Source organism: Triticum aestivum, chromosome 3D (genome assembly GCF_018294505.1).
Source record: "Triticum aestivum cultivar Chinese Spring chromosome 3D, IWGSC CS RefSeq v2.1, whole genome shotgun sequence".
NCBI classification, from domain to species: domain Eukaryota; kingdom Viridiplantae; phylum Streptophyta; class Magnoliopsida; order Poales; family Poaceae; genus Triticum; species Triticum aestivum.
In genome coordinates this window covers 351,738,938-351,758,666 of record NC_057802.1, presented here as the reverse complement: position 1 = coordinate 351,758,666, position 19,729 = coordinate 351,738,938, and the positions used below count along the sequence as shown (strand labels likewise).

The 19,729-nt window shown below is 45.1% G+C and overlaps 1 long non-coding RNA gene across 1 annotated transcript; it reads right to left on the bottom strand.

Moving 5' to 3' along the window:
* Positions 1-871: 871 nt before the first annotated feature.
* LOC123074633 (uncharacterized) lies at positions 872-2,041 on the bottom strand. Its single transcript, XR_006436022.1, has 3 exons — positions 1,938-2,041; positions 1,610-1,861; positions 872-1,028 (listed from the first exon to the last, which is right to left on the bottom strand). It is a non-coding gene; the product is annotated as an uncharacterized lncRNA (long non-coding RNA).
* Between the last annotated feature and the right edge of the window lie 17,688 nt (positions 2,042-19,729).

Genomic DNA, 19,729 nt, shown 5'->3' with positions numbered 1-19,729 from the left:
CGGAAAATAATTATTCCTCCACCTGACAGCAGGGATGTAACGACCCGAACCTGATAAGATTCGATGTCTCTGTGCTCACTATGCTAGTCCCTGGATCAACTCGCTAGCACACACAGTACATATGAATATCAAATAACAGGTGCATCATTTACTATAACGTATGATCCAGAATTCATAAAGTATTACAAACTCATAGTACACAACTAGCTTTACTCAATAATAATAGCGAAAATGCAGCATAAACAAACGATGAGTCCCATCAATGCCCACTAGAGAAAAATGTTGAGTGAAGACTCGCGACCCTACTGTATCTCACTGATCATCTAAAAATCCTGCAACATGATAAGTTGCAGCCACAAGGGGTCAATACATTGAATGTATTGGCAAATCACACAATATAATATAGCAAACCTACATCCACAAGCAAAGTATGACAAACAAAACACTCAAGTTAGTTTGGAGAAGAATGTCTTCACCTACCTCCACTAACTGAACTTAATTACAACCGCATCTAAACTTATTCGCCCAAGATAACCCAAAGATTCTAAGAAAACATGACAAGAACTTCAGAAGTCTCTCAAGTGCGCTCCGTCAATGGCGCATTCTCTAGGAACAATAGAGCGCTCTACCAAGGACGCAGTCACCTGATTTATGTTCCGAAAACTATACCTCACCTCAAGTGCGCTTCGTCAATGGCGCATTCTCTAGGGACAATAGAGCGCTCTGCCAATGACGCATTCACCTGGTTAATAATCCCGAGCCTACGGCTATAAACACTCACCACTTTCATGGATCACTCGACACATGCCCACGTCTACCATAAAGTTGATCACACCATCACATAACACAATCAACACCAAAACATGGCAGCACGAAAAATAATGATCAACCAAACATATACTCATAGCATAAGAACAACACATGCATAGCAGAATATAGGGTGAGCATATTCAAAAGTGCAAACTTGCCTTGAACACTGTTGAAGTACTCTAACGATAAATTCCGACCCGCTTCGCACTTCGGACAATCTATACGATTAACGGAGGCACCGATAAATAAACCGTACTCACATAACACCACAATAAAGTAAACATCAATGAATTCAAATAAAAACTTAATTAACAGAACATATCAGTAGGTAAATATTATCTACATGCTAGTAGGATCACAATGCAAAAAGAATCAACTGATTTGGATCAGCGGTTTGAAAGATACGACCTCTAGAAGGTTAAATTTCAATTTGATCAAGTTGAAATTTAAACAGTTCCAAAAATATGAAATTTTGGTTCTATAGTATTCTCCTGGTCACTACGAGTACACAGGAAAAAGAACCGATAAATTTGGAGTTATGGATCTCAAGATATACCTAAACGAAAATATGATATGGAATCTGCAAAGAAAAATTATGCCATAATAGCGTTCTGGGAAGAACTGCCACGGCTGCTGTGGCGTTGCCACATGGCGCACTATGAAAGGCTGGAGTGTGTTTGCTTGCTAGGCCTAAGCAACGAACGTCCGGTAATTAGAGAAAAACGGTTCGGCCTTAACTAAAAACAACAGATCTGATCTTGACCATCGGCGGGAAATCGGACGGTGCAAGGTGACTCACCGGAGAAGAACAGAGGCTGGTCGCCGGACTTGAGGAAGAACGGCGCGGGGCGGCTCGGGCGGCGATGGTGGCGCCTGCTTCGGTGGTCTCTAGACTCCAGAGGGTATCGTACGGGGCGTGGAGCTCTGCTGCGGTCTCTACGACGTCCTCAGCGGCGTCGGTGGCGAGCGGGGATGACGACAGAGGGTGGCTGGAGCTCGGGCGGTGGGGTGTTCGTTGGGGCGAGCTCGAAGCACTCGGGTGGGTGCTTCCCTGCGAGAACTAATAGGTGAGGGAGGGAGACGATACCAGGGGGAAGAGACTAGGGGCAGGAGGAGAAGCTGGGAACCTCCAGAGGCGATGCAATCGACCGGCAGAAGCTTCAGACGGCGGCAAACTCCGGTGAGATCTGTGCGCCGTTCTAGGGCACGGGAGGCGGCGAAACGAAGAAAAATCGGTAGAGGAGGGGTTGGGGAACTTATATAGGGTGGATCCCGTGTCCTGGGGTCAAGAATCGATCGATTCGACCTCGCTGCGGTTTGGGGAGCTGCAGTTTTCCTGACGAACACGGTTTCATGCCGATGATGACAAGTGGGCCAGAGCCGTCAGCGGCAGAGAGCAGGTGGAAGAGAAAAAACAAGAAAGAAAGGGAGCTCCGGGATGGGCTGCGGTGTGCGCCGAAATGGGCTGGCCTGCTTGCTGGACTGCGCGCGGGCGAGGAAAGGAGTTGGGCCGCAACAGTGCTGCCCGACTGCATGGTGCGCGCGTTGCCCTTTTTTTAAACCTCTGCTACAGGAATTATAAATAAACTACGTAAAAGCAAATACTAGAAAAATTCCCAAAAATCACCAAAAAATATAGTAAAGTTGCATTACTAATATAAACTACATGAATCTTAGTTCCAGCTCTAATGCAATTTTGTAAACCTTATTTTATGCAATAAAGAATACACAAAAAGCAGTATAACACAAATATAAAAATCATTTGGAGTTTATAAAATTGCAGAAATACACCAGGTGAACTCCAAATAATATTTTGATCATTATGAACTTTTTATAACAGGGGAGAAGTCATGTTATCTCCACTCCAACAATTTTCCTTAAGTTGCAATAATGATTTGAATATTCAGAAAATTCAAATATGCATAGAAATCATGACGAAAAGGAATGATCCTATTAACAATCCAAATTTGAAAATTTGGGATGTTACAAATCTACCACCCTTAAAATGAATCTCGTCCTCGAGATTCGAAGAGGCTAGAAAGAAAAGACTAGGGTTGGGGTCTCATTGAATATCCATTGTTCATCTGAGAGTCCGGGGTGCTACCGCCCTTAGAATCTCAGTCATTGGGTCTTCAAGATTCGTAATCCTTCGGTGATATTCTTTAGGTATACGCACTACACTCCTTCGAAATTCTGGATCCCTTATCAAAACAGCAGTCTTCCGTAAACTGAAACCTCATGGCTCATAGGTCTTGCGGCAATACTAAATAAATATTGATGCTCTCATGGTGGTCGTCAAGAATGGTTCCTGCAGAAAAGAGTCTTGGTTTATTCTTACCATATAACCTACTATTGGCAACGAGTGCCTCTTACAAGGGTCAAATCTCATACCATTCTAAGGTTTAGGCTTGACAACGTCGTCACTCTACTATAGGTAAGTCACTCTAGATTACCATCCCATATGACAAAAGTGAATAATAAGAGTAAGTCGGCATGGTGATCAATCCATTCCGCACCCAAATCATTACTTTGCACATGGTTTAGAAAATCTCGCATTCTAACACTCGGGCATCCTCACAAACATTGCAAAAAAAAAACTTGTTCACGAACTAGGTTCGGATAATCCATTGGTTCTGCATGCCAAACAAAACAACTATCGTTCCTTTCAACTCTCGGGTTTGCGTCAACTACTATAAAACATCTACTAAATAATTATAGCTTCCTCTAGGGTCCTTCCTTCAGCAAGATTGTGCTTGCTTCTTGTCAAATCTTGGCACATGTGGTAAAACTTGAACTCATCACTGGGTTGCAGCATGTATTAGGATATAGACAGAATAAAGACCTAAAGGGAAAACACTACCCATATGCTCATGCTAGCAATAAAACTCCCAAATCAAACAAATCAAACAATTCACACAACACAAGAAAAACCTACAGGTAAGGTCATATCCACGAGAGGTATGATCTCATCATATTACCGCAAATCGTTTATCAAACACAGCTTAGTAATGGTGGTCTGCTAACTATCTCCACAAATGGCACTAATGTAATTCCAGGGGTCATCTATATTTCAAAAGAAAAGATATGAGTACAAGAGTATGAACTAACAACTAGACAACAAGTTGAAAAGTAAGTTTTTCACTCCTATGGCTTTTCTAATCCATTTTCTAGGGTCACGACCTACAGTCAACAACCTGGCTCTGATACCATCTGTAACGACCCGAACCTGATAAGATTCGATGTCTCTGTGCTCACTATGCTAGTCCCTGGATCAACTCACTAGCACACACAGTACATATGAATATCAAATAACAAGTGCATCATTTACTATAACGTATGATACATAATTCATAAAGTATTACAAACTCATAGTACACAACTAGCTTTACTCAATAATAATAGCGGAAATGCAGCATAAACAAACGATGAGTCCCATCAATGCCCACTGGAGAAAAATGTTGAGTGAAGACTCGCGACCCTACTGTATCTCACTGATCATATGAAAATCTGCAACATGATAAGTTGCAGCCACAAGGGGTCAATACATTGAATGTATTAGCAAATCACACAATATAATATAGCAAACCTGCATTCGCAAGCAAAGAATGACAAACAAAACACTCAAGTTAGTTTGGAGAAGAATGTCTTCACCTACCTCCACTAACTGAACTTAATTACAATCGCATCTAAACTTATTCGCCCAAGATAACCCAAAGATTTTAAGAAAACATGACAAGAACTTCAGAAGTCTCTCAAGTGCGCTCTGTCAGTGGCGCATTCTCTAGGAACAATAGAGCGCTCTACCAAGGATCACCTGATTTATGTTCCGAAAACTATACCTCACGTCAAGTGCGCTCTGTCAATGGCGCATTCTCTAGGGACAATAGAGCGCTCTGCTAATGACGCATTCACCTGGTTAATAATCCTGAGCCTACGGCTATAAACACTCACCAATTTCATGGATCACTCGACACATGCCCTCGTCTACCATAAAGTTGATCACACCATCACATAACACAATCAACACCAAAACATGGCAGCATGAAAAATAATGATCAAACAAACATATACTCATAGCATAAGAACCACACATGCATAGCAGAATATAGGGTGAGCATAATCAAAAGTGCAAACTTGCCTTGAACGCTGTTGAAGTACTCTAACGATAAATTCCGACCTGCTTCGCACTCCGGACAATCTATACGATTAACGGAGGCACCGATAAATAAACCGTCCTCACATAACACCACAATAAAGTAAACATCAACGAATTCAAATAAAAACTTAATTAACATAATATATCAGTAGGTAAATATTATCTACATGCTAGTAGGATCACAATGCAAAAAGAATCAACTGATTTGGATCAGCGGTTTGAAAGATACGGCCTCCGAAAGGTTAAATTTCAATTTGATCAAGTTGAAATTTAAACAGTTCCAAAAATATGAAATTTTGGTTCTATAGTATTCTCCTGGTCACTACGAGTACACAGGAAAAAGAACCGATAAATTTGGAGTTATGGATCTCAAGATATACCTAAACGAAAATATGATATGGAATCTGCAAAGAAAAATTATGCCATAATAGCGTTCTGGGAAGAACTGCCGCGGCTGCTGTGGCGTTGCCACGTGGCGCACTGTGAAAGGCTGGAGTGTGTTTGCTTGCTAGGCCTAAGCAACGAATGTCCGGTAATTAGAGAAAAACGGTTCGGCCTTAACTAAAAATAACAGATCTGATCTTGACCATCGGCGGGAAATCGGACGGTGCAAGGTGACTCTCCGGAGAAGAACAAAGGCTGGCCACCGAACTTGAGGAAGAACGGCGCGGGGAGGCTCGGGTGGCGATAGTGGCGCCTGCTCCGGTGGTCTCCAGACTCCGGAGGGTATCGTACGGGGCGTGGAGCTCTGCTGCGGTCTCGACGACGTCCTCAGCGGCGTCGGTGGCGAGCGGGGATGACGGCAGAGGGTGGCTGGAGCTCGGGCGGTGGGGTGTTCATTGGGGCGAGCTCGAAGCACTCGGGTGGGTGCTTCCCTGCAAGAACTAATAGGTGAGGGAGAGAGACGAGACCAAGGGGAGGAGACTAAGGGAAGGAGGAGAAGCTGGGAACCTCCAGAGGCGATGCAATCGACCGGCAGAAGCTTCAGACGGCGGCAAACTCCGGCGAGATCTGGGCGCCGTTCTAGGGCATGGGAGGCGGCGAAACGAAGAAAAATCGGTATAGCAGGGGTTGGGGAACTTATATAGGGTGGATCCCGTGTCCTGGGGTCAAGAATCGATCGATTCGACCTCGCTGCGGTTTGGGGAGCTGCAGTGTTCCTGACGAACACGGTTTTGTGCCGATGATGACAAGTGGGCCAGAGCCGTCAGCGGCAGAGAGCAGGTGGAAGAGAAAAAAAACAAGAAAGAAAGGGAGCTCCGGGATGGGCTGCGGTCTGCGCCGAAATGGGCTGGCCTACTTGCTGGACTGCGCGCGCGGGCGAGGAAAGGAGTTGGGCTGCAGCAGTGCTGCCCGACTGCACGGTGCGCGCATTGCCTTTTTTTTAAACCTCTGCTACAGGAATTATAAATAAACTAGGTAAAAGCAAATACTAGAAAGATTCCCAAAAATCACCAAAAAATATAGTAAAGTTGCATTACTAATATAAACTACAGGAATCTTAGTTCCAACTCTAATGCAATTTTGTAAACCTTATTTTATGCAATAAAGAATACACAAAAAGCAGTATAACACAAATATAAAAATCATTTGGAGTTTATAAAATTGCAGAAATACACAAGGTTAACTCCAAATAATATTTTGATCATTATGAACTTTTTATAATAGGGGAGAAGTCATGTTATCTCCACTCCAACAATTTGCCTTAAGTTGCAATAATGATTTGAATATTCAGAAAATTCAAATATGCATAGAAATCATGACGAAAAAGAATGATCCTATTAACAATCCAAATTTGAAAATTTGGGATGTTACAAGGGACCCACTGGACGGGCCACCGCATTTGGCGAAAAAAATGTTTCCCCCTGACTGCTAGGACCCATCGGACGAGCCACCGTATTTCGCGAAAAAACGTTCCCCCCGCTGTCAGCTCGGTCCCGCCGGAAGTGCCTCCTTATTACGCACGAAAAAAGAATACACCCCCTGCTAGTTGGGACCCTCCTTGGTGGGAGGCTGACTTGTGGGCCTACTAAGTTGATGGGGACGGAGTGCTTTGTCAACTTAGTCAATATGAACGATTCTAGCTCCAGTGACCGTACGATGTTCATCCAACGGCCGTAGTGCTTCTTCAACCTCTGGTCTTCTTGCTCCAGCCGCCCAAAGCAGCGCCGGTCGTGCCTCATGCTCCAGCCTCCCGTGGCCAGCTGTGCTGCCGCGGAGGCCTCACCGCCCCTACTATTCCCACCGCTGGCCAGGCCCTGCGACGACGGCAGCCTCACACCGCAGTCAAATCAGTGAACCCTCGTACTCCTCTCCGCGTGGGCTTCCACTGCCGCGTCTTCCCTGGCTCCGCGTCGTCCCCTTCCTAGGCCACGCCATCGTCCATCGCCCTGGTGCTCTCGGCGCGGCGTGGTCAACATGGTTAAGGAACGACTTCCATCGGAAGAGTACTGTACATGGAGAGGCTGACAGCTGGGTCCACGGCGGCCTCAAGGAAGTGCCTCCTTATTACGCGCAAAATAATTATTCCTCCACCTGACAGCAGGGACCCAGTGGACGGGCCACCGTATTTCGCGAAAAAACGTTTCCCCCTGACTGCTGGGACCCACCAGCTACATCTTCGCACGCAAGGAAGTGCGTCTGGCAAAAAAATGATTCGCCCCCCTGACTGCTAGGACCCACCAGCTACATCTTCGCAGGCAAGGAAGTGCCTGACAGTCGGGACCCACCTGGTCGAAGCGTACGTAGCATTGTCATTCTGGTCGCGAATGTGTACGTACATACTCGCTGTAGAGGCGCGCACATGTCGTAGTAGAGGCGCGCACGTAGCATGTACACGTACGTATAATGGCCAGTGTGCAAGAAAGAAAATACGGCCACGTACGTACATACAGGCAGGGTCTCAAACGCCTACTCGCACATACGTACGGCCAGGACTCGTGTACATGGTTGGGTCGGAACGGAGAAATTGCGTCGTCGTCGAGTTCATGGGGAGGCAACGAAACGCGTCGTGTTCATCGGGAGGCAACGGAACGCGTGGGAGCCAACCGGCTTGGACGGAACAACCGATGGAAACGAGGCCTGGCGTACCGCAGAACGGAGGAAATGGCCTTGTGTTCGACCGGCCACATTCGAAATGGGATCCTATTCATCGGGAGGGGTCTGACGTACCGTAAAACGGAGGAAACAGACCTCCTACGTTCGAAACGGGGGTCCTGTTGATCGGGAGGGGTGTGGCGTACCGCAAAACGGAGGAAACGGACTTGTGTTGGAGCGCTACGGTCGAAACGGGGGTCCTGTTCATCGGGAGGGGTGTGGCATACCACAAAACGGGACTCCATGGGATACTGTTCATCTCCACCGTCGACCCCCTCCAGCCTCCACGGGCTACTGTTCATCCACCGTCGACCTCCTCCAGCCTCCACCTGCGACTGTTCATCCACGGGCTCCTGTTCCTCCAGCCTCCACCGCGTGCTACTCCACCAGCTACTGTTCAACCAGCCCTCTCCACGGGCTCCTGTTCAACCACCACTCCACGGTCTACTGTTCATCCAGGCCTCCACGGGGTGGTCCTGTTCATCCAGCCCTCCACGGGGTCGTGTTCATCCAGCCCCAACCGGCTCGATCGATCGGGGTCCTGTTCATCCAGAGGCAACACCACGGGGTCCTATTCATCCACACCCACCGGGAACTGTTCATCCAAACCCCCCAGCAACGCTCACTGTTCATCCAGAGGCAGCATCGATCGACTTCAGTTAGCAGCAGTAGCGAAGGGATCGCTCGATCGGGTTCAGTTAACAGCCATCGATCGATCGCTCGGGTTCGGTAACGCGTAGCCTGCAGTGCAATCGCTCGGGTTCAGTTAGAGCCCAACGCCTCGCTCGGGTTCAGTTAGAGCCCAACTCCTCGCACCCACGCACATGCGTGTACGAGAGAAACGCGCATCGCTCGGACCCGACCACCCACCATAACCGGGAACACCCCGATATTTTCCTCGCCCTCACTTCTACCATGGTTTTTTCCGTCATGGACGACCCAAAGAATGTCATGCAGCTGCGTCTCCGGCCTGCCCAGGACGAAAAGCCCATTTTCTGTCATGATTTTTTGTCATAGAAGTAGGACCCCACCACATCTATGATGATACAGGGTTTTTTCACAATTATCGTCATAGAAGTGTCATAAGTTTGACAGGAAAAAAATTCGTTCAGCCCAAAATGTCACGGATGTGTCTTTTTTGTAGTGTCTAGACATATAATCACTCAAGTGTTCAACCATATAAGCATTACGTTTCAATTGTCTACCAACATAAGCATTGAAGTTTTCTTGTTTAACAATAAAATTATCAAACTCATCCAAGCATTGGCTACCAGACTTATTACGAGGATTATCACCTTCATCAAATCTATAGAGAGAATTTACCTTTACTACCTGTGTCGGGTTATTAAGACCATGTATTTCTTCAATAGGTGGTAAATTCTTAACATCTTCATCTTTAATATCCTTTTCTTTCATAGATTTCTTTGCTTCTTGCATATCTTCAGGACTGAGAAATAGAATACCCCTTTTCTTCGGAGTTGGCTTAGGAGTTGGTTCAGGAAGTGTCCAATCATTATCATTACTCAATATATTACAATAGCAATTCAGCTTGCTCAACAGTTCTTTCCCTGAAAACACAACCAACACAACTATCCAGGTGGTCTCTGGAAGCATCGGTTAGTCCATTATACAAGATATCAAGTATTTCATTTTTCTTGAGAGGATGATCGGGCAAAGGATTAAGTAATCGTAGAAGCCTCCCCCAAGCTTGTGGGAGACTCTCTTCTTCAATTTGCACAAAATTATATCTAGGGGGAGAATCTTCATCATCACTTTCATCAATATTATCTGTTTCAATAATTTCATTCTCTCTAACCCTAGCAAGTTGTTCATCAAGAAATTCACCTAATGGAACAGTATTATCAAGCATAGAAGTAGTTTCATCATAAGCATCATGCATAGCAGAAGTGGCATCATCAATAACATGCGACATATCACAATCAATAACATGTGTAGGTGTCGCAAATTTACTCATAACAGAAGGTGAATCAAGTGCAGAGCTAGATGGCAGTTCCTTACCTCCCCTCGTAGTTGAGGGGAAAATATTGGTTCTTTCATCTTTCAAGTTCCTCATAGTGATCAACAGATATAAATCCCAAGTGACTCAAAGAATAGAGCTATGCTCCCCAGCAACGGCGCCAGAAAATAGTCTTGATAACCCACAAGTATAGGGGATCGCAACAGTTTTCGAGGGTAGAGTATTCAACCCAAATTTATTGATTCGACACAAGGGGAGCCAAAGAATATTCTCAAGTATTAGCAGCTGAGTTGTCATTCAATCCTTTTCTCTTATTTTTCTCTCCCCGAAAGTGAATATATGGAGTTGGGGTTGAGGTCGGTGGAGTCCCAGGGGGCCCACAAGGCAGGGGCGCGCCCTGCACCCTCGTGGACAGGGTGTGGGCCCCCTGATGCTAATTCTTTCACCAATATTTTTCATTAATTCCAAAACGTGTCTCCGTGGATTTTCAGGTCATTCCGAGAACTTTTATTTTTGCATAAAAATAACACCATGGCAGTTCTGCTGAAAACAGCATCAGTCCGGGTTAGTTCCATTCAAATCATGCAAGTTAGAGTCCAAAACAAGGGCAAAAGTGTTTGGAAAAGTTGATATGTTGGAGACGTATCAAGATCGTAACGGATAAACCCTAGCTGTCTAGCCTATGAGAATTCTGATGGCCTCCACAGACTAAACCCTCTGGTTTATATACACACCGGAGGGACCTAGGGTTGTAATATCATACCGGGACACCAATCTTGCCATCCACGCATAGGGGAGTTCTACCTGGACACGGGGGGAAAGTCTTCTGCTTGTATCTTCACGGGCCATCAGTCCGGCCCATAACAAATAGCCCGGACACCCGAGGACCCCTTAATCCAGGACTCCCTCACCCATCCCTTACGATGGCCTGGTAAGGTGGCTACAGGGAAACCGCCATCTCTGCGTCTTTGGATTGAGATTCCACCCAATTCTTAACTCGGGCCATCCGCACATTCAGTCCGGCGGTTCATATAGAAGAACTCTTTGAAGAGTGCGACAGAGGGCTCTATTTGCAGATATGCTTAGCAGAAAATCTGAAAGTGGCAGAGATTTGATATCGAATTCGGGCCCAAATCTTGAGGATGGAGGTTGAAATAGTGCAGAACGTCCCGAAAGAACTTTGACCCGGGCGATGTGAAGCCTCCGAGGATATGATCCATAAAGACTACTACTTCTCCTTCGCCGGGTTTAGGGACATTTTCCCCTTGACTGACTCGCCAGCAAATTTCTACCTGAGTCGCCAGGAGACCTTGGCCTTGGTAATCCTTAAGGATGGTTTCAGTGACTAGGGAAGGCCCCCAACTGTAGATGGTGGTCTTTGACATGTTGAGCTGCTTGAATGCAATGAAAGACTACAGAAATATAAAGGGGCGGGTTACTTGAGAAGTAATGACTCATTATTACCTTCATATGAATAAAGCAGTATAAGGATAAGTCACTCTAAACAGTGGCAAGTTACTTGAAAGAGGTAATTTCCGGAAAGTTGGCGAGTTACGGATATGTTGGTAAGCCGCCCAAAATGCAAGGGCGAGTTATCTAAAGTTTGGGCTTGTTGAATTTTTGCTAAGTATGAAGCAAACAAGTTTTAACTGGAACATCTATATTTTTGGATCTACGGGCAGTTCAAAAAAGGAAAAATAAATGCTAAACCGAAATGGTGGTGGTGGAAGTACTGATGAGTTGCTCATGGATTCCAGTGGAGGTGTAATCCATTCGAAAAAAGGGTGCCCTCGGATGGATCTGCACGTTTCCAACAATGTAGTTCTTGTGCAATGACCAACTTTTAGAGAAGGCTCTCGTGCAAAAAAGGGATTCTTTTGATATATATGCACAATCCCCACAATGTAAAACGGAGGCTCTTGTGCAACCACCAACTTATAGAGAAGGCTCTCGTGCACACACAAAAGGGTGCCCTCACGTGGATATGCATGGTTCCGACAATGTAAAATGGAGGTTCTTGTGTAAAAGTTGCGATGATGCTATATCTAGCTATCTATCGCTCCATCCCAGTCCTTTAACATGTGATTTAAGACGCACGCATCATAAAAACTTACACGGCACTACTGCAGGATGCTGCTAACGTGACACTACGATTAGAGACCCTTCTACGAAACTGTGTGCGATGCAATAATCACAAACGGTGGTGTAAAAAAACATCAAAATGGTGCAAAACGTTTGCGATGGCGGAGCCATCAAACACGGTTCAGATTTTAGTTGCGTGTGCGATGCAGGGCATACGGTTGATCCAGACGAACTGTTTGCGATTAGAAAGAACAACGGAAACGGGCAGCCATATCAATGTGTGTGCGATATACGGCATACAGTTCGCTCCGATGAACTGTTTGCTATTAGGGAAAGCACTAGAAACGGTCAGCCAGATAAAGGTGTGTGTGATATACGGCATACGGTTCAGTCGAATGAACTGTTTTTGGTTAGGGAAGAGAACATAAATAGTTCAACTTAACAAGATGTGTGTGATACGCGGCAAAAAGGCCCGAAGGTTAATTCGAGAACAAGTACACAGAGGTTAATTTGACATACATGACTTATAAGTTTCACGGATATCATATCACTTTTTTTGGAAAACATTTAATTGTGTTGAATATATATAGTGCTCCGTCCTATTAGTTGAATTAACCTCGAGGTCCAAGTTTTGGAAACATGTCGTAAAGTAACGGGATAGACCTTCATTCAAGCCAATCAACATGTGTTCAAAAAACAAAAATTATCAAAAAGTAACGAGATAGACCTTCTTCAAGCCAATCAACATGTGTACAAAAAACAAACATGCCAAAAATTACAAAACAAGGACCTCGAGGTTAATTCAACTAATATGATGGAGCACTATATACATTCAAAGCAATTAAATGTTTACGGTGACCCATCACATCAGTTAATTTAACATCGAGGCCACTTCCCATCCGGTCACCCATCTGATGACTACTCAAGCCTTAGCACAGTTAACTTGGGAGTTCTGTTAGATGAGCTATCGGTAGGGAAGCTGGTCCTTGCTACTGTAGGATCCCCTTTTGCATCCTTTATTGGGCACCCGGATGACCGACTGTTGCCGCCCATGGCAGTTTTTGCAGTGGGTAACTACATCGTCACGCCGCGCCCGGCGCAACCGCATGCACACGAACATGCGTGATCGTGCGCCGGCCCCAAACACTGGCAGCACAACTTATAAATTGACGGATGGAGTACTAGTTACAATGATGCATATAAGTAAGCAAAGGGATCGCACATGTCTGTATTGACTGGAACGAGAATGGAATAGCACAATAAGAATTAAGGCCACGATGATGCGATCGCAGTGGTGGTTACAGGAGGAAAGAAGAAAGATGCATCCATCAACGTACGACCTCCTCCTCCTCAACTCAGTGCGCCGGGCCACCGACCGACGGGTAAGGAGCGGCGGCTTTTGTGGCGAGGTCAAGGTGCTTCTCAGCAAAGGCATCCAAGGCTTCTAGCCGGTTGAAGAAGGCCAATGTCGTAGCGTCCTCACTGGCCTTGTAGATACCTATGTACAAGATTCGCTCATACACGTGGATGTGTAGGTCGACGAATTCTTGCAGGGCGAGGCACCTCGCGGAGAGTGCGACCTCCAGGTGGACATTCTTCGTGGCGTCGGCGGACAGTCGCAGGGCCAACAGTGCTTGAAAGAGGTTCCGACCATGGAGGCTGTCGGCGTCCTGGGAACGGGGGTCCCCAGACTTGCCTGCCTGCGGCCCACGGCGTGGCTCCGCCAGCGGCCCTATATGGCCCATCTTCTCCAGCAAACACTCAAGACCCTCGCGAGGGGCCAAGCCTCGCGAGGCGGACGAGACAAGACCTCCTCGGGGGATGCCTCACCAGGCTGGCTCGCGAGGGGCGGAGAGATCAAGGCAAGGGACACCTCGCGAGGTTTCTATGATGCAAGCCATGACGACTGGAGCCAGGCGGGCGCCAGCGCGCGTAGTGTCCTCATTTCCTCTATGGTGCTAAAGGGGCAAGCGCAGGCGAGGAGTCCCGAGGCATCAGGCAAAGGTTTCCATATCGGTGCAAAAAGACCAAGACCAGCAGGACGACAGGACGGATGTCACCATGGAGCCCAAGACGGCGTCACCACCAGAGCCTTTGGCAGGCGAAGACCACCTTTAGTCAGGATAACTTGTACTAGTTGTCTCCCTTCGAATTTGGCCGTTGTGGGATCCCTTCCCGCTCAATATTTGGGGAGAGGACCAGGGCCTCTATAAATAGGACTAGCCACCACCATTAAGGGGGACGGATCATCCAGATCATCCTCAACCACACACAAGTTCACCAAGCACAAGAGCACCTCTCCTCAGGAGGTTGTTCTTCCCTTGTAACTGTTCATCCTCAGCCCAAGAGGCAATCCACCACACCACACTAGAGTAGGGTATTACACCACATCGGTGGCCCGAACCAATATAAACTCTTGTGTCTCTCTTTCTTTGGGTTCGTCGAGCTAGGCCTTGCGATTGTAGCGAGAGCGATCTAGGGAGAGAGAGAGATCTTCGTGCGCACCCCAGTGTTCGAACCTCAAGGGTTTTGCCGGAACCCAAAATCCGACATTTGGCGCGCCAGGTAGGGGTGCGTCGAAGCCTCTCTTCCGCCAGTTGATCTGCCGACACTCCGCGGTTCCGATGTCCAGCGACCCGAGGACCAACGCCGACCGCTGGGCAGCTTGGCCAGCCCGGGCGGCATCGTCCGCCCAAGAATACCTCAACCTTGTGCTCCAGGCGGCACGCGTACCGCCAAACGCCGCGGGGCGTGATAACCCACAATTATAGGGGATCGCAACAGTTTTCGATAAGTAAGAGTGTCGAACCCAACGAGGAGCTAAAGGTAGAACAAAGATTCCCTCAAGTTCTATCGACCACCGATACAACTCTACGCACGCTTGACGTTTACTTTACCTAGAACAAGTATGATACTAGAAGTACTTTGTAGGTGTTGTTGGATAGGTTTGCAAGAATATAAAGAGAGCGTAAATAAAAAGTAGGGGATGTTGTAAGTAAAGAAGCAATAAAGTAAATATAGCGAGTGTGGAAAAGTGGTGGTAGGAGTTGCAAATTTATCCCTTAAGCAATTGACTACTTTACTAGACCGATAGCAAGTATTATGTGGGAGAGGCCACTGCTAGCATGTCATCCCTTACATAGAATTCTATGCACTTATGATTGGAACTATTAGCAAGCATCCGCAACTACTAACGTTCATTAAGGTAAAACCCAACCATAGCATTAAGATATACTGGTCCCCCTTCAATCCTGTATGCATCAATTTCTATGCTAGGTTGAAGCTTTTGTCACTCTTGCCCTCCAATACATAGTCCTATCAACATACAACTAACCCTATGGTGTGATCCACGTGCGCGCTCATATGATGGGCACCAAAGGACAACAACATAACCACAAGCAAATTAAATCAATCATAGCAATTCATCAACCACCGATAGGACAACGAAAATCTACTCAGACATCATAGGATGGCAACACATCATGGATAATAATATGAAGCATAAAGCACCATGTTCAAGTAGAGGGTACAGCGGGTTGCGGGGGAGTGGACCGCTGTAGATAGAGGAGGGAAGGTGATGGAGATGTTGGTGAAGATGGCGGAGGTGTTGGTGTAGATCGCGGTGATGATGATGGCCCCCGATGGCGTTCCGGCGCCACCGAAAGCGAGGGGGAGAGAGCCCCCCTCCTTCTTCTTCTTCCTTGACCTTCTCCCTAGATGGGAGAAGGGTTTCCCCTCTGGTACATGGTCTCCATGGCAAGGGAGGGGCGAGAGCCCCTCCGAGATTGGATCTGTCTCTCTGTCTCTCTCTGTTTCCGCGCTCCTGGCTGCTGCCCTTTCACCGTTTCGTATATATATGGAGATCCGTAACTCCGATTGGACTGAAACCTTCGCCGTGATTTTTTACCAAAAATTAGCTTTCTTGCCGCCGAATAAGGGCATCAACCGCCTTACGGGTGGCCCACGAGGGTCAGGGGCGCGCCCCCCTGCCCCGTGGCCACCTCGGGCACCGTTTCGCGTTGATCTTTCTCCCAGATTTTCCAAATATTCCAAAAATAAGCTCTGTCCGTTTTTATCCCGTTTGGATTCTGTTTGATATGGATACTCTGCGAAACCAAAAACATGCAACAAACAGGAACTGGCACTGGGCACTGGATCAATATGTTAGTCCCAAAAATAGTATAAAAAGTTGCCAAAAAGTATATGAAAGTTGCATAATATTGGCATGGAACAATAAAAAATTATAGATACGACGGAGACGTATCAGCATCCCGAAGCTTAATTCCTGCTCGTCCTTGAGTAGGTAAATGATAAAAAAGATAATTTTTGATGTGGAATGCTACCTAGCATAATTTTGATCATGTATCTAATCATGGCATGAATATTAAGACACTAGTGATTCAAAGCAATAGTCTATCATTTGACATAAAAACAATAATACTTCAAGCATACCAACCAAGCAATTATGTCTTATTGAAATAACATAGCCAAAGAAAGCTCATCCCTACAAAATCATATAGTCTGGCTATGCTCCATCTTCACCACACAAAGCATTCAAATCATGCACAACCCCGATGACAAGCCGAGCAATTGGTTCATACTTTTTAACGCGCTTCAGCCTTTTCAACCCTCACGCAATACATGAGCGCAAGACATGGACATAGCACTATAGGTGGAATAGCATATGATGATGGAGGTTGTGTGGAGAAGACAAAAAGGAGAAAGTCTCACATTGATGCGGCTAATCAACGGGCTATGGAGATGCCCATCAATTGATGTCAATGCGAGGAGTAGGGATTGCCATGCAACGGATGCACTAGAGCTATAAGTGCATGAAAGCTCAACTAAAACTAAGTGGGTGTGCATCCAACTTGCTTGCTCATGAAGACCTAGGGCATTTGAGGAAGCCCATCATTGGAATATACAAGCCAAGTTCTATAATGAAAATTCACACTAGTATATGAAAGTGATAACTCAAGAGACTCTCTATATGAAGAACATGGTGCTACTCTGAAGCACAAGTGTGGTAAAAGGATAGTAACATTGCCCCTTCTCTCTTTTTCTCTCATTTTTTTATTTTCTCTTTTTTTCTTTTTATTTTAATATTTTTTTGGTGGGCTTCTTTGGCCTCTTTTTTTATTTGGGCTTCTTTGGCCTCTTTTATTTTTTTTAAGTCCGGAGTCTCATCCCGACTTATGGGGAATCATAGTCTCCATCATCCTTTCCTCACTGGGGCAATGCTCTAATAATGATGATCATCACACTTTTATTTACTTACAACTCAATATTATAACTCGATATTTAGAACAAAGATATGACTCTATATGAATGCCTCCGGCGGTGTACCGGGATGTGCAATGATCTAGCGTAGCAATGACATCAAAAAACGGACAAGCCATGAAAATATCATGCTAGCTATCTTACGATCATGCAAAGCAATATGACAATGATGCTCAAGTCATGTATATGATGATGATGGAAGTTGCATGGCAATATATCTCGGAATGGCTATGGAAATGCCATGATAGGTAGGTATGGTGGCTGTTTTGAGGAAGATATAATGAGGCTTATGTGTGATAGAGCGTATCGTATCACGGGGTTTGGATGCACCGACGAAGTTTGCACCAACTCTCGAGATGAGAAAGGGCAATGCACGGTACCGAAGAGGCTAGCAATGATGGAAGGTTGAGAGTGCGTATAATCCATGGACTCACATTAGTCATAAAGAACTCATATACTTATTGCAAAAGTTTATTAGCCCTCGAAGCAAAGTACTACTACGCATGCCCCTAGGGGGGTAGATTGGTAGGAAAAGACCATCGCTCGTCCCCAACCGCCACTCATAAGGAAAGCAATGAAAGAACACCTCATGCTCCCACTTCGTTACATAAAGGTTCACCATACGTGCATGCTACGGGACTTGCAAACCCAAACACAAGTATTTCTCAATTTCACAATTACTCAACTAGCACGACTCTAATATCACCACCTTTATATCGCAAAACTATTGCAAGGAATCAAACATATCATATTCAGTGATCTACAAGTTTTATGTAGGATTTTATGACTAACCATGTGAATGACCAATTCCTGTCATCTCTCTAAATAGATATAAGTGAAGCAAGAGAGTTTAATTCTTTCTATAAAAGATATGCCCACGCTCTAACAAATATAAGTGAAGCAAAAGAGCATTCTACAAATGGCGGTTTTCTATGTAAAGAGAAACATGCAATCCAAACTTCAAATGATATAAGTGAAGCACATGAAGCATTCTATGAAGCCATACTCAAAATATATAAGTGAAGTGCAAAGAGCATTCTATAAATAAACCAAGGACTATCTTATACCAGCATAGTGCATAAAATAAAAGTGAAAACTAAATGCAAAAGATGCTCCAAGATTGCACATATCGCATGAACGAAACGAATCCGAAAACATACCGATACTTGTTGAAGAAAGAGGGGATGCCTTCCGGGGCATCCCCAAGCTTAGACGCTTGTGTCTCCTTGAATATTTACTTGGGGTTCCTCGGGCATCCCCAAGATTTAGCTCTTGCCTTTCTTCCTTCTTCTCACATCGAGACCTCGTCGATCATCGAACACTTCATCCACACAAAACTTCAACAGAAAACTCGGTAAGATCCGTTAGTATAATAAAGCAAATCACTACTCTAAGTACTGTTGCAAACCAATTCATATTTTGTTTTTTCATTATGTCTACTGTAATAAAACTTTTTCATGGCTTAATCCACTGATATAAATCGATAGTTTCATCAAAACAAGCAAACTATGCATCAAAAACAGAATCTGTCTAAAACAGAACAGTCTGTAACAATCTGAACATTCACCATACTTCTGATACTTGAAAAATTCTGCCAAAATTAGGAAAAATAAACAATTCGCATAGAAAGACAGTGAAAAAAGAATCAGAACCATTTGTTGTTCCAGTAAAAAAATGTAAAATCGCGCACTACTGCCAAAGTTTTTGTCCTGCACCGCACAAACCAACAAGCATTGTAAACATCCTAAAGGCAAACCTTGGCACATTATTTTTATTTTTAAACTTTATAAAGGCACACAACAGAAAAAACTGACTCTCTAAAACTTCCGGGTTGTCTCCCTGGCAGCGCTTTCTTTAAAGCCATTAAACTAGGCATATAATGCTCAAGGAGTGAATCCACCCGGATCCCAAGGTATATCAAAGCCAATTTTAATTAGCAATGATTTGGCATTTAATAGTGAGCACAAAGTAACATATATCATGTAATGACAAAGTATAACTCTCTTCCTATGCATTGGCATGTCATAAAAGAACAATTCATGCACACCTAGTAAAGGCCAATGCATAGAATAAACAGTTTCTTGCAATTTTATCATGTGGGAAACATAGAGAGGTGGAGATATACTTCCTCTCTCATAATAATTGCAAGTAGGAGCAGCAAGCACATGCACATTATATCTATCAAAATCATCATGTGCAACGGTAAAAGGCAACCCATCAATATAATCCTTAATAAGTGCAAACTTCTCTGATATAGTGTAGTTGGGAGAATTCAAAAAGATAATAGGACTATCATGTGTGAGTGCAATAGCAACAATTTCATGTTT